General features: G+C 50.1%; 1 pseudogene; it reads right to left on the bottom strand.

Moving 5' to 3' along the window:
* Positions 1–8,262: 8,262 nt before the first annotated feature.
* On the bottom strand, positions 8,263–9,780 carry LOC122901969 (annotated as a pseudogene).
* Between the last annotated feature and the right edge of the window lie 9,083 nt (positions 9,781–18,863).

Here is an 18,863-nt window from a genome sequence, read left to right as displayed (position 1 = left end):
GCATCTCATAGTGTACTGAAATTAAGGTGTCATGGAAGCAATAGTGCAGGCTTTTCTGTCTGGACTGTCCAGGATGGTCGCAAAAAGCAGGGTTGGCTTCATGGGGCCATGGGAGATTCTTCGTCTCTAGGGATTCTGCCCAGCTCCCAAGAGATTGGTGTTTCTGGGGGAAGGGAAGTCTGTGGTTTTCCGTCTCAGAGGGCTCCCAAAAGAGGGATTCCAGAGATAGGTTCTAGGTCTGGGTGCCTAGCAAACACGAACGAGTGTGAAGATTTGGCTCTAGGGACCTGGCAGGTCCACTCTATGGGCTCCCGTTCCAGCTACCGAGGGGGTTTGTTTGAAAGCAGGATCATGCTGAGGGTCACAATGCCTATTTGTGCCCAGGGTGGCCCCCATCAGTGGCTGTGGTCTCATGGGCCATACAACTGGTTCCCACTCTGAGGGCTGGACACCAATTTCAACAGCCAGGTTTCCTGCCATCAGGAAGGTGGAGTACCCTTGTGCATCAGGTTCACCCATATTCAGGGATTTGAGCTATGGTCTGGGAGAGATGCCTGATTATCCAGGTTGAGTAGATGTGATGGCTTCGGGCCAAGGCAGGTCCCACCAGCATGTTATGGGACCCGATGTCCGCTTGCCTAACTGGAGGTCGTGACTCAGGCTGTGCCAGACAGAGCCGGAGTGCTGTGGCAGCCTATGCTATTAGAGTTCCATCGAGGGCCATGCAGGTGGATCCTCATGTGGAGTTTCTGGGAAGACTCAGTGGGCACATCTTCTTTCTGTGGGGTAGGCAGAAAACAGCGTTGTGGCCCCAGAATTCCCTAACAAGAGGGTTTGTGGACCAGGAAGGTGAGGTTGGAATGGTAAACACAAGCTACGGTTAAATTCGTGCCAAGTGGAAGGAAGATCCAGTGTGCAGTGGCTGATTCGAGATACCCAGCACCTGTGTTAGGGCGGATGTCAGATGTTTGTTCACACTGTAGTTTGTGTCTATGATGACCGCCAAATTGGGGGTAGCGTCACAAGACCATGGATGATTTCCCACGGTGGGGCTTGTGAGATGCTCCAAACAACAAGGTCCCCTTCTACCAGACAGGGGCAGTCTGGTTTGTTTGCTCCACGGTCCCCCGTATAGGATGTTTGGGTAGCAGAGCTCTCCCACATGGATGTTTGGGAAGCACAACTCCATTGACCATTGCAGCTGAGGAACATGAATGTTTTGACCTGGTGGCTGTGGAGAGAAGCTCCAATGGAGTTGATTTGACATGGAGTTTCAGGCTGTTGGATCACAAAGCTGGTTTATATCCAAGGAGATGTTAGAATGTTGGGGTGGTCAGGGGTCATGCAGGGTTCTCCTATACTGAGTTTTAGACACAGCTACCAAAAGCAAGGTATCCTTCTGGGGACAGGAGGGGTTCTATTTTGTGGCTCAGGAACCACATATTGGAATATAACTTGGTATTGGCGAACAGTCCTCTGGGGAAAGGCACCTGAAAATCTAAGCTAGGGTATTGATGAAGTCCTAGGGGCATGTCAGTTTCAATCTTCTGACTCAGGGCCATTGACTTGGGTGTCTGCCTGGACGTAGGTCATCAGGGTGTTTCAAACAGCACATTTGCGTCCAGAGAAGCCTCAGATATTGGGGTGGGCTCAGGGGCCTTTCCAATTTCTCCTAATCTGGAGGGTTTGGTCGACTATGACAGGCACAGTTTCATTCGGGATGGCAGGCCTAACCCTAACCCTAACCCTAACCCTAACTTTAACCACCCAGGGGGACTCGAACCAACTTGACCGTCTAAGGGGACTCGAACCCCCCGACCACTCAGGGGGACTCGAACCCCTTGTCCGTCTAAGGGGACTCGAAACCCCTAACCGCCCAAAGGGACTCGAACCCCCCAACCGCCCAGGGGGACTCAAACCCCTTGACCGTCTAGGGGCACTTGAACCCCCTGACCGTCTAGGGGTACTTGAGCCCCCAGACTGCCTATGGGGACTCAAACACCCCAGCAGGCCCCTGACACACCAGGGGGACTCGAACACCCCAGTGACTGCCTAGGCGGATTCAAAACCCCCGACTGCCAAGGGAAACTTGAACCCCCCGTCAATCTACCATCAGAGGGATGGGGCGTCCCCGCATCCACTCCAGCCCTGGGGAGCAAGGCTGCATCCATCTTCTCCCTGGTGGGCCATACCCTGAAGCTCCAACCAGACAGACAGACTGTGATCTTACCTCCAGAGGCTTTTCCCAAAAATTCCAATGTTGGCTCAGTTATTGTCATTGGAATCCGGGTGCCCCCTCCAATGTTAGAGTCTGTAGTGAAAGGAGCAGGACTGATACAAAGCGAAGGTCAAGCAAAACTTTATTTTGCACCAAGCATCGAGAATCAAACTGACCGGTCAGGACTGTCTCATGCAAAGAGGTGACCCCTTGCAGCATCACAGACTAACTTTTATAGAGGTAGTTTATTCGGGCTATACGCAGGTGGCCAATGAGTTTGCAATACACAGAGAACACTGCACATTCATTCTAAGCCTGCCACACACAGAAAAAAAAAATGCTAGGTAACACACGGGTGCCCAACTGAATTTCAATTTACCCTAGTAGATATATGCTTGCCTCACTGATTGGATGTCTTCACATGGCCTGACCCGACCTTGTGTCTATGCTTTGCAAGTAAGGTCCCCTGGGAAGGGCGGGATCAATCTAAGTTTACTGCATTGGGTCAATATAAGTTCACTACATAAACACAAAATGACTCCGTCTGGCTAATCAAACCCTCACAGGGGAACCTTACGCACAATAGAGAACTCCTTCTTCTAGATGGCAGAAACCTGGCTGTTGAGATGGGTGTCCAACACTCAGAGTGGGAGCCAGCTGCATGGCCTATGAGACCACGACAACTCCTGAGGGCAGCCCTGGGCACAAACAGGCATTGTGAGCCTCAGCCTGAGCATGCTTTCAAACAAGCACTCCCAGATGCACCAGCAGGATCCCACATTGCAGGCCTGGTATGCCCCTAGGCCCAAATCCTAAACATTGGTGGGATTTTCCAGGTGCCCAGACCCAGAGCCCATCTCTGGAATCCCTGTTTTGGGGCACCCTGAAGATGGAAAACAGCATTCTTCCCTTCCCCGAGAAAGCAACCAAACAATTGTGAACCGCCAGGATCCTTAGAGAGGAAAAAGTCTCCCATGGCCCCTTGAAACCACACATGCATTCCGAGGTCATTCTAGACACAAAATCCAGGAAGAATAGCCTGTGCTGCCGCCTTCCAGTCACCAAAGTTACAGTTCCTGAAGAGCTGCCCTCCAGGTTTACGCATTGGGCCTGCAATCACCTCGCCACTAACCCTAACCTGGTTTGGGTTTGCAGACTTCTCTCCCAAAACCATAGCTCACATGTCCTACATGATGGGAACTCTAGAGCCACAACACAGGACTGTTCCTGCCATCCCCAAGGAAAGTGGGCCCATCATAGTTGCCCAAACCCTCTAGATTAGGATAAAATTGGAGGGCCCCTGGGCCCATCCCAATATTGGAGGCTGCTCTGGACACAAATATGGAGTCGGAAACACCCCGATCACCTCCATCCAGGCAGACACCCACGTCAATGGTTCTGAGTCAGAAGATTGAACCTGACATGCCCCTAGCACCTCATTGGAACCCTAGAATAAGTTTCCAGGCATCTGTCCTCAGAGGCCAGTTCTGGAATACCACCTTAAAATACAACTTTTGGTCCCTGAGCCACACAACAGTACTTGTCCTTTCCCCAGAAACTAACCGTGAATTCGACCTGTGCCAAATCCTGCAGGATAGGAGAATCCTGCATGGCACATTAGACACCAGCACATTTTATGATCTTCCTGGTAACAAACCAGCATTGTGGCCCATCTGAAAGAGATTCCATGTAAATTCAAGGCCTTGGTACTTCTTGGTACCACCAGAACGAACCTGCCATGTTCCTTAGCTGAAATGGTCAATGGAGGTGTGCTTTCCAGGCATCCAAGTCGGAGAGCTCTGCTACCCAAACATTCCACATGGGGGACCCTGGAGCAAAAAAACCACACTCCACCTTTCCAGTAGAAGGAAGCCTTGCTGTTTGGAGTATCTCACAAACCTCAGCATGGAAAATCCTCTGTGGCCTTTTGACGTCACTTCCCTCCATTTGTCAGTCATCATAGACACAAAGTCCAGTGTGAGCAAACCTGTGACATCCGCCCTTAATCAGGTGCTGTATATCTCGAATACACCGATGCACATTGGAACTGCCTTCTGCTTGCACTGAATTGAACTGTAGCTTGTGTTTACAATTCCATCCTCACTCTACTTGTCCCCAAGACCTCTTGATAGGGAATTCTAGAGCCACAACATAGCATTCTGCCTTCCCCATAGAAAAAAGAAGGGCCTCGTGAGTCTGTCCAGAAACACCACAAAATATCAATCTGCACGGCCCCCAGGAAACCCCGGTTAATAGGCTGCCCTGGACATTAGTGTGCTGTCTGACAGAGCCTGGGGCCTGACCTCATGTAAGCCACCCAAAGAGTGGGCCCCATATACAGTTTGTGAGACCGGTCATGGCCCAAGTCTGTTAACTCTACCCATCCTTGGTATTCAGGCACATGTCCCTAGACGTTTGCTGGAATCCCTGCCAAAAGGGGATCCTGAAGCCCAATAGAGAATTTCTCTTTCCACATGGCAGGAAACCTGGTTGTTGGGATGGGTGTCCAACTCTCAGAGTGGGAGACAGCTACAAGGTCATTGAGACCACACACAATCTTGAAGACTACCCTAGACAGAAACAGGCACGGTGACCCTCAGCTTGAGCTTGCTTTCAAATAAGCCCTCTCAGATGTAACAACAGGATCCCGCATTGCAGGCCTGGTACGCTACTAGTCCCACATCCAGAACTTGGTGGGACTTTTTCAGGCTCCCAGAACCAGAGCCTGTCTCTGGAATTCCTGTTTTGGGGCACCCCTAAGATGGAAAAGAGCAGTCATTCTTTCCCCGACAAATACACAAAACTATGGGGAGCCTCCAAGACCTCAGAGAGGAAAAATCTCTCATGGACCCATGAGACAACACCTGCATTCCAAGGCCATCCTGGACACACATTCCAGATAGAAAAGCCTGTGCTACCGCCCTCCGGTCACCCTAATTACAGTTCCTGACGAGCTGCCGTCCATGTCTACATATTGGGCCTTAGATCACCTCGCCACTAACCCTAACCCGATTTGTGTTTGCAGAATTGTCTCCCAAAACCATGGCTCACATGCCCTGAAGGATGTGATCTGTGGAGCCAAACCACAGGACTGTGGCTGCCATCCCCAAGGAAACTGTGCCTGTCACAGTTGCCCAAACCTTTCAAATCAGGAGAAACCTGCAAGGCCTCTGAGCCCTCCCCAATATTGATGGCCCCTCTGCACGCAAATGCACAGTCTGAAATTCTCTGATCACATACAACCAGGAGACAGCCAAGTCAATTGTCCTGAGTCAGAAGATTAAAACTGACATGCCCCTAGGAACTCACTGGAACTCTAGATTAGGTTTTCAGGCATCTTTCCTCAGGGGCCTGTTATGGAATACCAATTTATGATACAGTGTGTGGTCCCTGAGCCACACAACAGAACATCTCCTGTTCCCAGAAAGACACCATGCTCTTCTTCCTATGACAAACCCTCAGGTTAGGAGACTCCTGCTGCGCACCTTAGCCACCAGCACATGATAAGATCTCCCTGGTAACAATCCAGCATGTGACCCAACTTCAATAGATTCCATGTCAACTCAAGGCCTTGGTACTTCACACCAGAGCCACCATAACGAACCTGCCATGTTCCTCAGCTGCAATGGTCAATGGAGGTGTGCCTCTAGGCATCCACGCGGGAGTGCTCTGCTACACAAACTTTCCAAATGGGGGACTCTGGAACAAACAAACCAGGCTCCACCTGTCCAATATTAGGAAACCTTGCTGTTTGGAGCATCTCACAAGCCTCAGCGTGGGAAATGCTCCATGGCCTCTTGACGCCATCCCTCCATTTGTTGGTCATCATAGACACAAACTCCAGTGTGAGCAAACATCTGACATCTGTCTTTACTCAGGTGGTGGATATTCGAATCAGCTGCTGCACACTGGAATTGCCTTTCGCTTGGCACTGAATTTAACCTTAGCTTGGGTTTACAATTCCATCCTCACCCTACTAGTCCACAAGCCGTCTTGATAGGGAACACTGGAGCCACAATGCAGCATTCTGACTTCTCCATAGAAAGAAGAGCGTGTTGAGTCTGCCCAGAAACTCCTCATGAAAATCATTCTACTCAGTCCTCCGGGAACCCCGATTTATATGCTTCCCTGGCCACTAGTGCTGTGTCTGACACAGCCTGAGCCCGGACCTCATGTCAGCTACCCAGAGGGCGGGTCCCATATCCAGCATGTGAGACCGGCCATGATCCAGGACTGTCATCTCTACCCATCCTTGTTATTCAGGCATCTGTCTCCAGACCTATGCTGGAATCCCTGCCAATGGGAGAGCCTGAAGCAAAATAAAGAACTCCTCCTTCCCCATGGCAGGAATCCACTCTGGTAGGATGGGTGTCCAACTCTCAGAGTGTGAGCCAGCTGCATGGCCAATGAGACCACGCCCACTCATGATGGCCTCCCTGGGCACAAGCAGGCATTGTGACACTCACCCTGAGGATGCTTTCAACCAAACTTTCTCAGTTGCACCTCTCAGTTGCACAGTTTGGGCAACTGTGACGGGCACAGTTTCCTTGGGGATGGCAGCCACAGTCCTGTGGTTTGGCTCCACAGACCACATCCTTCAGGGCATGTGAGCCATGGTTTTGGGAGACAAGTCTGCAAACACAAATTGGGTTAGGGTTAGTGGCGAGGTGATCTAAGGCCCAATTGCATACCTGGTACGCCCCTAGGCCCAAATCTTAACCCTTCGTGGGATTTTCCAGGCACCCAAACCTACATCCCCTTTCTGGAATCCCTGTTTTGGGGCACCCCTAAGATAGAAAACAGCAATCTTCCCTTCCCTGAGAAAGCCACCAAACTCTGGGGAGCCACCAGGATCCCTAGATAGGAAAAATCTCCCCTGGACTCATGAGATCACACATGCATTCTGAGGCCATCCTGGACACACAATCCAGATACAAAAGCCTGTGCTACCACCTTCGAGTCAACCGATTTACAATTCCTGACGAGCTGCCCTCCAGGTCTATGCATTGGGTCTGAGATCACCTGGCAACTAACCCTAACCCGAGTTTGTGTTTGCAGACTTCTCTCCCAAAACCATTGCTAACATGCCCTCCAATATGGGGTCACTGGAGCTTCACCACAGATCTGTGCCTGCCATCCCCAAGGAAACTGTGCCCTCACAGTTGCCCAAACCATCCAGATTAGGAGAAAAATGCAAGGCCCCTGAGATCACCCCAATACTGGAGGCTGCTATGGATGAAAATGCACCGTCTGAAACACCCTGATTACCTGAATCCAGGCAGGCACCCAAATCAATGGTCCTGAGTCAGAAGATTGAAACTGACATGCCCCTAGGACTTCACTGGACCCCTAGATTAGGTTTTCAGGCATCTGTCGTCAGAGGCCTGTTCTAGAATAAGAACTTATGATACACCATGTGGTCTCTGAACCCCACAACAGAACATCTCCTGTCTTCAGATGAAACCCGTGCTCTTGGACCTGTATCAAACGCTCAGGGTACATGAATCCTACAGGGCCGCATAGCCACCAGCACATTCTAAGATCTCACTGGTAACAAATCTGCATTGTGCTTCATCTCCATGAGCCTCCATGTCAACTCAAGGCATTGGTACTTTGCCCAAGAGCCACCAGAACGAATCTGCCATTTTCCTCAGCTGCAATGGTCAATGGAGGTGTGCTTTCCAGGCATCCATGTGGGAGTGCTCTGCTACCCAAACTTTCAATATGGGGAGCCCTAGAGTAAACAAACCAGACTCCCCCTGTCCGTTAGAAGGAAACCTTGCTATTTAGAGCATCTAAAAAGCCCCAGCGTGGGAAATCCTCCATGGCCTCTTTTTTTTTTTTTTTTTCTCATTAAACTTTTGTTTTAATGGGTCTCAAAATTCTGTGACAGATTTTTGGTCAAGTTGTTTCCATTAAAATGTACTGATTTTAAAAACTAATAACTTAAAACTGCCACACACACACACACACACACACACACACACACAACAAATGGTCCACAAAACATTCTCCTTTCCTTCTGAAGGTTTTATGATGCATTGTTATCATTAACCAGTCTTTTACTATTAAACTTAAATGGCCAATTGACACAAACAGTTCTGAGACCGTTCTTCCACCACTGATTAAGACTGGGGTGGTAGGTTTTGGGTATAATATTCATTTAGCCTTCTGAGCTTTCTGGGAAGACTTGGTGACCTTGCCAGCTCCAGCTGCCTTCTTATCCAGTGCTTTGATGACACCCACAGCAACCGTCTGTCTCATGTCACGAACAGCGAAATGGCCCAGAGGAGGATAGTCAGAGAAGCTCTCAACACACATAGGCTTGCCAGGAACCATATCAACAATGGCAGCGTCACCAGATTTCAAGAACTTGGGACCATCTTCCAGCTTTTTTCCAGAACGATGATCTATCTTCTCCTTCAGCTCAGCAAACTTGCAAGCAATGTGAGCTGTGTGACAAACCAGCACAGGTGCATATCCAGCACTAATTTGGCCTGGATGGTTCAGGATAATCACCTGAGCTGTGAAGCCAGCTGCTTCCATTGGTGGGTCATTTTTGCTGTCACCAGCCACATTGCCACGACGAACATCTTTGACAGATACGTTCTTGACATTGAAGCCCACATTGTCCCCAGGAAGAGCCTCACTCAAAGCTTCATGGTGCATTTCAACAGACTTGACTTCAGTTGTAACATTGACTGGAGCAAAAGTGACCACCATGCCAGGCTTAAGGACACCAGTCTCCACTCGGCCCACAGGGACAGTACCAATACCACCAATTTTGTAGACGTCCTGGAGAGGCAGACGCAAGGGCTTGTCAGGTGGACGAGTTGGTGGCAGAATGCAATCCAGAGCTTCAAGCAGTGTGGTTCCACTGGCATTCCCATCTTTACGGGTGACTTTCCATCCTTGAACCAAGGCATATTAGCACTTGGCTCCAGCATGTTGTCACCATTCCAACCAGAAATTGGCACAAATGCTACTGTGTCGGGGTTGTAGCCAATTTTCTTAATGTAGGTGCTGACTTCCTTAACGATTTCCTTGTATCTCTTCTGGCTGTAGGGTGGCTCAGTGGAATCCATTTTGTTAACACCAACAATTAGTTCTTTTACACCCAGTGTGTAAGCCAGAAGGGCATGCTCACGGGTCTGTCCGTTCTTGGAGATACCTGCTTCAAATTCACGAACACCAGCAGCAACAGTCCGGACAGCACAGTCAGCCTGGGATGTGCATGTAATCATGTTTTTGATAAAGTCTCTGCGTCCTGGAGCATCAATGATAGTCACATAATACTTGCTGGTCTCAAATTTCCACAGGGAGATACCAATGGTGATACCACGTTCACATTCAGCTTTCAGTTTATCCAAGACCCAGGCATACTTGAAGGAGCCTTTTCCCATCTCAGCAGCCTCCTTCTCGAAATTTTCGATAGTTCTTTTATCGATCCCACCACATTTGTAGATCAGATGACCAGTAGTGGTAGACTTGCCCGAATCTACATGTCCGATGACAACAATGTTGATATGAGTCTTTTCCTTCCCCATTCTGGTTTAGGATGAGCGGTGGTTTTCAGGACACCTGTGTTCTGGCGGCAAACCCATTGCAAAAAAGCCTCCATGGCCTCTTGATGACACCACTTTATTTGTCAGTCATCATAGACACAAACTCCAGCGTGAGCAAACATCTGACATACACCCTTACTCAGGTGCTGGATATTCAAATAAGCTGCTGTACACTGAAACTGCCTTTTGTTTGGCACTGAATTGAAAAGGAGCTTGGGTTTACAATTTCATCCTCACCCTCCAGGTCTGCAAGTCCTCTTGACAGTGAATTCTGGAGCCACAATGCAGCATTCTGCCTTCCCCATAGAAAGAAGAATGGCCTGGTTTAGTACTCCCAGAAACACCACATGGGGATCAATCTGCTCAGATCACGAGGGAACCCCGATTTATAGGCTCCCATGGCCACTAGTGCTGTGTCTGACAGAGCCTGAGCCCCGACCTCATGGCAGCCACCCAGTGGGTGGGGTCCATATCCAACATGTGAGACTGGCCATGGCCCAGGGCCATCATCTCTACCCATCCTTGGTATTCAGGTATCTGTTCCCTACACCTTTGCTGGAATCACTAACAATGGGGGAACCTGAAGCACAATAGCGAACTCCTCCTTCCCCATGGCAGGAATCCTGGCTGTTGGGATGGTAGTCCAAACCTCAGAGTGGAAGCCAGTTGCAAGGCCAATGAGACTACGCCCACTTATGAGGGCCACCCTGGGCACAAGCAGGCATTTTGACCCTCAGCCTGAGCATGCTTTCAAATAAACGCTCTCAGTTGCAACTCCAGGATCCCGCATTGCAGCCCTGGTATGCCCCTAGGCCCAAATCCTAACACTTGGTGGGATTTTCCAGGTGCCCAGACCCAAAGCCCGTCTCTGGGATCCCTGTTTTGGGGCACCCCTAAGTTGGAAAACAGCACTCTTCCCTTCCCCAAGAAAGCAACCAAACTATTGGGAGCAGTCAGCAACTTTGAGAGGAAAAAATCTCCCATTAACCCATGAGACCACACCTGCATTCTGAGCCCATCATGGAAACAAAATCCAGATACAATAGTCTGTGCTACTGCCTTCGAGTCACCTGATTTACAGTTCCTGTTGAGCTTCCTTCAGGTCTATGCATTGGGCCAGCGATCACCTCGCCTCTAACCCTAACCCGAGTTTGTGTTTGCAGACTTCTCTCCCAAAACCATGATTCACATGCCCTCCAAGATGGGGCATCTGGAGCTACACCACAGGACGTGCCTGCTATCCCCAAGGAAACAGTGCCTGTCACAGTTGCCCAAACCCTCCATATTAGGAGAAACCTGTAAGGCCCCTGAGCCCACCCATATGGAGGCTGCTCCATATGGAGCATATGGAGGCTGCTCTGGATGCAAATGCACAGTCAAAACACCCTGATCAACTTCATCCAGGCAGACATCCAAGTCAATGATCCTGAGTCAGATGATTGAAACTGACATGCCTCTAAGACCTTTTTGGAACTGTAGATTAGGTTTTCAGGCTTCTGTCCTCAGAGACATGTTCTGGAATACCAACTTATGATAAAATATGTGGTCCCTGAGCCCCACAACTGAACATCTCCTGCCCAGACAAAAGTCGTGCTCTTGGGCCTGAGTCAAACCCTCAGGGTATATGAATCCTGCACAGGCCCTTAGCCATCAGCATATTCTAAGATCATCCTGGTAACAAACCAGCATTGTGACCCATCTTCATGAGACTCATGTCAACTCAAAGAACTGGTACTTTTACTCAGAGTGACAAGACAAACCTGCCATGTTCCTCAGCTGCAATGGTAAATAGATGTGTGCTTTCCAGACATTCATGAGGGAGTGCTCTGATACCCAAACTATCCACATGGGGAACCCTGTAGCAAACAAACAGACTCCCCCTGTCTGGTAGAAGGTAACTTTGCTGTGTGGAGCATCTCACAAGCTCCACCATGGGGAATCCTCCATGGCCTCTTGACACCACCCCTTCATTTGTTGGTCATCATAGGCATAAAGTCCAGTGTGAGCAAACATCTGACCTCCACCCTTACTCAGGTGCTGGATATTCCTATCAGCCCCTGCACACTGGAAATGCCTTTCACTTGGCACTGGATTTAACCGTAGCTTGCATTCACAATTCCATCCTCACCCTCCTGGTCCACAAGTCCTCTTAATAGTGCATTCTGGAGCCACAACACAGCATTCTGCCTCCCCATAGAAAGAAAAAGGGCCTTGTGAGTCTGCCCAGAAACTCCACATAGGATCAGTCTACTCGACCCTTGAGGGAACCCCAATTTATAGGCTCCCCTAGCACCTAGTGCCGTGTCTGAATGAGCCTGAGCCCCCACCTCGTGTCAGCCACCCAGCGGGAGGGTCGCATATCCAGCATGTGAGATTGGCCATGTCCCAGGGCCATCATCTCTACCCATCCTTGGTATTCAGGCATCTCTCTCCAGACCTTTGCTCGAATCCCAGCTAATGGGGGAACCTGAAGCACAGTAGAGAACTCCTCCTTCCCATGGCAGGAATCCTGGATGTTAGGGTGGGTGTCCAAACCTCAGGGTGGGAGCCAGCTGCATGGCCAAGGAGACCACACCCAGTCATGAGGGCCGCCTTTGGCACAAGCAGGCATTATGACCCCCGCAATAGCATGCTTTCAAATAAACGCTCTCAGTTGCACCTCCAGGATTCCGAATTGCAGGCCTGGTATGCCCCTAGGACCAAATCCTAACCCTTGGTGGGATTTTCCACATTCCCCTACCCAGAGCCCATCACTGGAATCCCTGTTTTAGGGCACCCCTAAGATTGAAAACAGCACTCTTCTCTTCCCTGAGAAAACCACAAACTATCGGGAGCCTCAGGATCCTTGAGAGGAAAAATCTCCCATGGTCCCATGAGTCCACACCTGCATTCCAAGGCCATAGTGAATACACAATCCAGATACAAGAGCCTGTGCTACTGCCTTCTAGTCACCTGATTTACCTTTCCTGATATGCTGCCTTCCAGGTCTATGCATTGGGCCTGCGAATACCTCGCCAATAACCCTATCCTGAGTGTGTTTTTGCAGATTTCTCTCAAAAGCATGACTCACATGCCCTCCAGGATGGGGCCACTGGAGTCACACCACAGGACTGTGCCTGCCATCCCCAAGGAAACTCGGCCTATCACGTTGCCCAAACCTTCCTGATTACGAGAAACCTGCAAGGCTACTGAGCCCAACCCGATTATGGAGGCTGCTCTGGATGCAAATGCACAGTCTGAAACACCCTGTTCACCTCCATTTAGGCAGAAACCCAAGTCAATGGTCCTGAGTTAGATGATTGAAACTTACATGGCCCTAGGACCTCACTGGAAGCCTAGATAAGCTTTTCAGGCTTCTGTCCTCAGAGACCTCTTCTGGAATGCCAACTTATGATACATCTTATGGTCCCTGAGCCCCACAACAGAAAATCTCCTGTCCCCAGCTGGAAGCCGTGCTCTTGGACCTGTGTCCAACCCTCAGGGTATATGAATCCTGCCCCTTAGCCCCTTAGCCCCTTAGCCACCTTAGCCACCAGCTCCTTAGCCACCTTAGCCACAGCCCCTTAGCCACCAGAACATTCTAAGAGCTCCCTGGTAACAAACCAGCATTGTGACCCATCTTCATGAGACTCCATGTCAACTCATGGTCTTGGTACTTCGCCCAGAGCCAGCAGAACGAACTTGCCATATTCCTCAGCTGCAGTGGTCAATGGAGGTGTCCTTTCCAGGATTCCATGAAGTAGTGCTCTGCTACCCAAACTTTCCACATGGGGGAACCTGGAACAAACTGACCCTGTCCAGAAGAAGGAAACCTTGCTGTTTGGAACATCTCACAAGCCCCAACTTGGGAAATACTCCATGGCCTCTTGACACCACCCCTCCATTTGTCAGTCAACATAGACACAAACCCTAGCATGAGCATACATCTGACATCCGCCCTTACTCAGGTGCTGGATATCACGAATAAGGTGCTACACATTGGAACTGCCTTCCACTTGACCTTGCATTGAACCATAGCTTGTGTTTACAATTCCATCCTCACCCTCCTGGTCTGCAAACCCTCTTGAGATGGAACTCTAGTGCCACAACGCAACATTCTGCTTTCCCAATAGAGAGAAAAAGGGCCTGGTGAGTCTGCCCAGAAACTCCACATGAGGATCAATCTGCTTGGCGCTTGAGGGAACCCCGGTTTATAGGCTGCCCTGAGTACTAGTGATGTGTCTGCCAGAGCCTAGCCAAGACCTAGTGTCAGCCATCAAGTGACAGGGGTCCATATCCAGCATTTGAGACTGGCTATGGTCCAAGTCCGTCATCTCTACCCATCTTTGGTATTCAGACATCTGTCCCCAGACATTTGCTGGAATCCCTGCCAAGGAGGGAACCTGAAGCAGCATAGAGAACTTTTCCTTTCGCATGGCAGGGATCCTAGCTGTTGGGATGGGTTTCCAACCTTCAAAGTGGGAGCCAGCTCCATGGACAAGGAGACCACGCCCACTCATGAGTACCACCGGGACACAAGCAGGCATGGCGACCCTCAGCCTGAGAATGCTTTCAAACAAACGCTCTCATTAGCACCTTCAGGACCCCGCATTACAGGCCTGGTATGCCGTTAGGCCCAAATCCCAACCCTTGGTGGGATTTTCCAGTGGCCCAGACCCAGAGCCCATCTCTGGAATCCCTATTTTGGGGCACCCATAATTTGGAAAACAGCACTATTCTTTTCCCCAAGAAAGCCACGAAACTATTGGGAGCCCCAGGAAACTTAGAGAGGAAAAATCTGCCATGGACCTATGAGACCACATCTGCATTCCGAGGCCATCCTGGACACACAATCCAGATACAACAGCCTGTGCTACCACCTTCGAGTCATCCGATTTACAGTTCCTGAGGAGCTGCCTTCCAGGTCTATGGATTGGGCCTGCAATCACCTCGCCACTAACCTTAACCCGAGTTTGTGTTTGCAGACGTCCCTCCCAAAACCATGCTTCACATGACCTCAAGGTTGTGGTATCTGGAGCCACAACAAAGGACTGTGCCTGCCATACTCAAGGAAACTGTGCCCATCACTGTTGCCCAATCCTTAAATTAGGAGAAACCTACAAGGCGCCTGAGCCCAGCCCAATATTTGAGGCTGCTCTGGACTCAAATGCGCAGTTTGAAACAACTTGATCACCTCCATCCAGACTGACACCCAAGTCAATGGTCCTGAATCAGAAGATTATACTTGACATGCCCAGAGGACTTCATTGGAACACTGGATTAGGTTTTCAGGTATCCATCCTTAGAGGCCTGTTCTGGAATACCAACTTATGATACAACATGTGGTCCCTGAGCCACAGAATAGAACATCTCCTGTCCCAAGAAGGAAGCCATGCTCATGGACCTGTGTCAAACCCTCAGGGTAGATGAATCCTGAATGGACCCTTAGCAACCAGCACATTCTATGATCTCCCTGGTAACAAACTAGCATTGTAACCCATCTTCATGAGACTCCATGTCAACTCAAGGCCTTGATACTTCACCACAGAACCACCAGAATGAACCTGCCATGTTCCTCATCTGCAATGGTCAATGGAGGTGTGCTTTCTAGGCATCCACGTGGGAGAGCTATGCTATCCAATCATACCACATGTGGGACCCTGGAGAAAACTAACCAGACTCCCCCTGTCCGGTAGATGGAAACCTGTTTGGAGCATCTCACAAGCCCCAGGGTGGGAAATCCTCAATGGCCTCGACGCCACCCCTCCATTTCTCAGTCATCATAGACACAAAGTCCAGCATAAGCAAATATCTGACATCTACCCATACTCAGGTGCTGGATATTCGATTCAACTGCTGCACACTGGAAGTGCCTTTTGCTTAACTCTAAATTTAACCATAGCTTGAGTTTACAATTCCATCCTCAGCTTCCTGGCCCACAAGCCCTCTTGATATGGTATTCTGGAGCCACAACGCAGCATTCTGCCTTCGCCATCGAATGAAAAAAGGCCTAGAAGTCTGCCCAGAAACTCCACATTAGGAGCAATCTGCTCGGCCCTTGAGTCAACCTAGATTTATAGGCTGCCATGGCCACTAGTGCTGTGTCTGACAGAGCCTGAGCCCCGACCGAGTTTCAACCACCAGAGAGCGGGCCTCATATCTAGCATTTGGGATTTCCATGGCCCAAGTACGTCATCTCTACCCATCCTTGGTATTCAAGCACCTGTTTCCAGACCTTTGCTGGAATCCCTGCTAATGGGGCAACCTGAAACACAATAGAGAACTCCTCCTTCCTCATGGCAGGACATTTGGCTGTTGGGATGGATGTCCAACCCTCAGAGGGGAAGCCAGATACCATACCAGTGAGTACACGCCCACTCCTGAGGGCCACCATGGGCGCAAACAGGCATTGTGACCATCAGCCTGAGCATGCTTTCAAACAATCCCTCTCAGTTGTACATCATGATCCCGCATTGCAGGCCTCGTACTCCCCTATGCCCCAATTATAACCCTTGGTGGGAAGTCCCAGACACCCAGAACCAGAGCCCGTATCTGGAATCCCTGTTTTGGGGCACCCATAAGATAGAAAACAGCACTCTTCCCTTCCCCGAAAAAGCCACCAAACTATGGAGAGCCGCCCGGATCCATAGAGAGGAAAAGTCTCCCATGGACCCATGAGAACACACCTACATTCTGAGGCCATCCTGGACACACAATCTAGAGAGAAAAACCTGTACAACTGCCTTCCAGTCACCCTAATTACAGTTCCTGATGAGCTGCACTCCAGGTCTATGCATTGGGTCTGCGATCACCTTTCCACTAACCCTAACCTGCATTTGTGTTTGTAGACTTCTCTCCCAAAACCATGGCTCATATGCCCTCCAGGGTAAGTTCTCTGGATCCACACCACAGGACTGTGCCTGCCATCCCCAAGGAAACTGTGCCCGTCAAAGCTGCCCAAACCTTCCAGTTTAGGAGAAACACGCAAGCCCCTGAGCCTACCCCAATATTGTCGGCAGCGCTGGACGCAAATGCCAGTCTGAAACACCCCAATTTCCTACATCCAAGCAGACAGCCAATTCAATGTTCCTGGGTTAGAAGATTGAACCTACATGCCCCTAGGACCTCATTGGAACCCTAGATTAGGTTTTCAGGCATCTGTCCTCACGGTTCTGTTCTGGAATACCAACTTAGGATACAACATGTGGTCCCTGAGCCACACAATAGAATATCTTCTGCCCCCAGAAGGAAACCTTGCCCTTCGACCTGTGCCAATCCCTCAGGATTGGAGAATCCTGCACAGTACCTGAGATACCAGCACATACGCTAGTTTGTGCATTGCTCCAAACCACGAGGTTTCCATCTGCTGGACAGTTGAGTCCTGTTGAATGGCTCCAGGATGTCCTATATGGAAGGACTGAAGAGCAGGGTTTGAAGGATGGATGCCTGTACAGCATACCTCGCATTCCCATTGGCTCTTTGCGATAAGATATGTTTGAACTTTGGCTCTGGGGCGAGCTAACCGGGAGCTGAGTAGAAATGGACACTCCTGAGGATGGGTCATAATGTGTGAAACCTTGGAAACATTGGAATGTGCTGGTGGCTCAGGGACCTTGAAATATTCGCCTAACTGAAGGGTTTGATACAGCTCCAATAAAAAAACTCCCCATTTGGAGATGAGAGAGGTTCTGTATGGTGCCTCAGAAAAGCCCCAGGTGCTGGTCTTCAAACCAGTTCTCTGAGGAGAGACACCTGGAAACCAAAGCTAGGGTTCAGATTAGGGCCTTGGTGCCTGTCTGTTTCAATCTTTTGTCTCTGGGGACACTGTCTGAGTGCTTAAGTGGAGATAGTTGCTCAGCTTGTGTCAGAGTGCCCCTCTCAGTCCAGGGCAGACTAAACTGTTGGCATGGCCTCGGAGGCTTTAGAGGTTTCTCCTAATCTGTAGGGTTGTGGCCAATGGATTGGGCACAGTTTTCTTGGAGAGGACAGGCACAGTCCTTTGGTGTGTCTCCATAGGCCCTAGCCTGGAGGGTGTGTGAGTCCGGGCTGTGGGCACAGAAGACTGAAAACACAAACTCAGCTTAGGTGCGGTGCTGAGGGTATGGCAGGCCAGATCCACAGACCGTGAGGGGAGATCCTCGGCTTATGAAAGAAGAACGAATGGGAGGCAGTCGTACAAGCTTTTGTCTCTGGATATTTTGTCCCCCATAGCCGTGGAATGTAGGGGTGGCCTCAGGGGCTATGGAAGAGTCTCCCTCTCTGAGGACCTGGTCCAGCTCCAAAGATTTTGGGGTCATTTTGTGGGAAGGGTGGAGTCCTGTTGTCTGTCTCAGGTGTTCTTCCAGGAGAGGGACTCCAGATCACAGTCCTGGGTATGAGCGAATGGAAAACTCGAACTCTGGGGAGGATTGGGATCATAGGGGCTTGGCAAGCCCCATATGTGAGCTCTTGGTCCAGGCCTTGAGAGGCCTTACTTCGACATGGGGCTCATGCTGACGGTCACAATGCGAGTTTGTAACCAAGAAGGCACTCAAGTTTGGGCTTGGCCTCAGGGGTCATGAAGGTTTTTCCTACCCTGAAGGTGTGACTCCATGCCAACAGCAAGTTTTACAGACATGGGGAAGGAGAAGTTCTGATTTGTGCTTCAGGTACCCACGTGTGCCAGGATTTGATAAAATGTCTAGGTTCAGATGCCTGAAAACCCAGGTTGGGAAGAGATGATGGCATAAGGCCATGGCGTGTCCGATGTGCTGGGTGTGTGGCCAGCTGTCTCCTTGTCTGTCAGGATGTCTGGCCTCAGGCTGTGTCAGCCAAACGATTAGTGTCCAGGCAGCCTATCCAATTGGGGATTAGGCCCGAGCAGGTTGATCCTCAAATGAGGTTTCTGGAGAGACCCATAGGGCAACGTTTTTCTTTTGGTGGGCAGGCAGAGGGCTGGGTTGTGGTTCTGGAATTCCCAGTCTGGAGGGCTTGTTTGCCAGGTGTGTGAGGAAGGAAGTCTGAAAACACAAGCTAGCATTAGGTTTGGGGCTGAGGGCAGAGCAGGCCCACTCTGTAGAGGCTGAATCGAGATCTCCTGCATCTGAGGTCAGGGCAAGTAT

Source organism: Neovison vison, chromosome 3, assembly GCF_020171115.1.
Source record: "Neovison vison isolate M4711 chromosome 3, ASM_NN_V1, whole genome shotgun sequence".
In the NCBI taxonomy this organism is placed as follows: Eukaryota; Metazoa; Chordata; class Mammalia; order Carnivora; family Mustelidae; genus Neogale; species Neogale vison.
The sequence above is the reverse complement of the archived record's forward strand: the minus strand, read 5'-3'. Positions and strand labels throughout refer to the sequence as shown.